This window comes from Hylobates moloch, unplaced genomic scaffold, assembly GCF_009828535.3.
Source record: "Hylobates moloch isolate HMO894 unplaced genomic scaffold, HMol_V3 SCAFFOLD_23, whole genome shotgun sequence".
Classification (NCBI taxonomy): domain Eukaryota; kingdom Metazoa; phylum Chordata; class Mammalia; order Primates; family Hylobatidae; genus Hylobates; species Hylobates moloch.
Genome location: NW_026652298.1, coordinates 27,517,688 through 27,520,275, shown reverse-complemented (window position 1 = coordinate 27,520,275; position 2,588 = coordinate 27,517,688).

Here is a 2,588-nt window from a genome sequence, read left to right as displayed (position 1 = left end):
TCTGACTTGCAAACCAGTGCTCCTTCCTCCTTACACAGTAACAACAGGGGAAGGTGGCCTTCGGGGTTGCCAGAGCCGAGTGGTACCAGCAATAGAGTGGAAACTCACACACAGGCTTGCCTGCTTCCTGGGTTAGGGTTAGGGTTTATACGGCTCCCGGAGGTTGATGCATTGTGTTTGATCATCCCTTTTTTCTTTTTTTTTTTTTTTTTTGAGGGACTGGCTCTATCTCTTTCACCCAGGCTGGAGTGCAGTGGCGCGATCTCGGCTCACTGCAAGCTCCGCCTCCCGGGTTCACGCCATTCTCCTGCCTCAGCCTCCCCAGTAGCTGGGACTACAGGCACCCGCCAACACGCCCGGCAATTTTTTTGTATTTTTAGTAGAGACGGGGTTTCACCGTGTTAGCCAAGATGGTCTCGATCTCCTGACCTCGTGATCCGCCCACCTCGGCCTCCCAAAGTGCTGGGATTACAAGCTTGAGCCACCGCGCCCGGCCTCTTTTTTCTTTTTTTGAGACAGAGTCTCATTCTTGTTGCCCAGGCTGGAGCACAGTGGTATAATCTTGCTCAAAGCAACCTCTGCCTCCCAGGTTCAAGCAATTCTCCAGCCTTAGCCTCCCGAGTAGCTGGGATCACAGGCTTACGTGCATAGCACTGATACCTAATAGGTTATCATAGGTAATTTGACTTAGTCCTTGGAGTTCACTCAAATTGTGTATCCAGGCTGGGCGAGCCCACAAAAAATTAGCTGGGCATGGTGGCACAAGCCTGTAATCCCAGCTACTTGGGAGGAGATGGGAGAATCCCTTGAACCCAGGAGGAGGAGGTTGCGGTGAGGGGGGATTGCTCCACTGCACTCCAGCCTGGGCAACAGAGTGAGAGCCTGTTTCAAAAACAACAAAAAAGGCATGGTGGCTCATGCCTGTAATCCCAGCACTTTGGGAGGCCGAGGCTGGCAAATCACCTGAGGTGGGGTTTCCAGATCAGCCTGACCAACATGGAGAAACCCTGTCTCTACTAAAAAATACAAAATTAGCTGGGAGTGGTGGCTCATGCCTGTAATCCCAGCACTTTGGGAGGCCCAGGTGGGTGGATCACCTGAGGTTGGGAGTTCAAGACCAGCCTGACCAACATGGTGAAACCCCGTCTCTACTAAAAATACAAAAGTTAGTGGGGTGTGGGCCGGGCGTGGTGGCTCATGCCTATAATCCCAGCACTTTGGGAGGCTGGTGTGGGCTGGTCAGGAGATGGAGACCATCCTTTCAACAAGGTGAAACCCCGTCTCTACTAAAAATACAAAAAATTAGCTGGGCGTGGCGGTGCATGCCTGTAATCCCAGCTACTCAGGAGGCTGAGGCAGGAGAATCGCTTGAACCTCGGAGGTGGAGGTTGCAGTGAGCTGAGGCTGTGCCACTGCACTCCAGCCTGGTGACAGAGCTAGGCTCTGTCTCAAAAAAAAAAAAAAAAAAAAAAGATTAGCCTGGTGTGGTGGTGCATGCTTGTAATCCTAGCTACTCTGGAGGCCGAGGCAGGACAATCTCTTGAATGCGGGAGGCAGAGGTTGCAGTGAGCTGAGATCATGCCATTGCACTCCAGCCTGGGTGACAAGCAAACCTCCGTCTCGGAAAAAAAAAAGAAAGAAAAGGCCACGTGGTGAGAAACTAAAGTCTCCTGGCCGGGCGCGGTGGCTCACGCTTGTAATCCCAGCACTTTGGGAGGCCGAGGTGGGCGGATCACGAGGTCAGGAGATCGAGACCACGGTGAAACCCCGTCTCTACTAAAAATACAAAAAAATTAGCCGGGCGTGGTGGCAGGCGCCTGTAGTCCCAGCTACTCGGAGAGGCTGAGGCAGGAGAATGACGTGAACCCTGGAGGCGGAGCTTGCAGCGAGCCGAGATTGCGCCACTGCACTCCAGCCTGGGCGACAGAGCGAGACTCCGTCTCAAAAAAAATAAGAAACTAAAGTCTCCTGCCAACAGTCAGGAGAGTAAGACCTCTTAAAAACAATATTGGGCCAGGCACCATGGCTCACGGCTGTAATCCCAGCACTTTGGGAAGCCGAACCGCGTGGATCACCTGAGGTCAGGAGTTCGAGATCAGCCTGGCCAACATGGTGAAACTCCGTCTGTACTAAAAATACAAAAATTAGCTAGGCGTGGTGGCAGGCGCCTGTAATCCCAGCTACTCCAGAAGATGAGGCAGGAGAATGGCTTGAACCCAGGAGGCGGAGGTTGCAGTGAGCCGAAATTGCACCACTGCACTCTAGCCTGGGCGACAAGAGCAAGACTCCATCTTAAACAAAACAAACAAAAAACCCAAACAAACAAACAAAAAACAAGCCTGGCTGGGCATTGTGGCTCACACCTGTAATCCCAGCACTTTGGGAGGCCGAGGTGGGCAGATCACTTGAAGTTAGGAGTTCGAGACTAGCCTGGCCAACATGATGAAACCCTGTCTCTACCAAAAATACCAGGCATAGTGGCACGCAGATGTAATCCCATCTACTTGGGAAACCGAGGCAGGAGAACTGCTTGAATCCGGGAGGCAGAGGTTGCAGCGAGCCGAGATTTTGCCACTGCACTTCAGCCT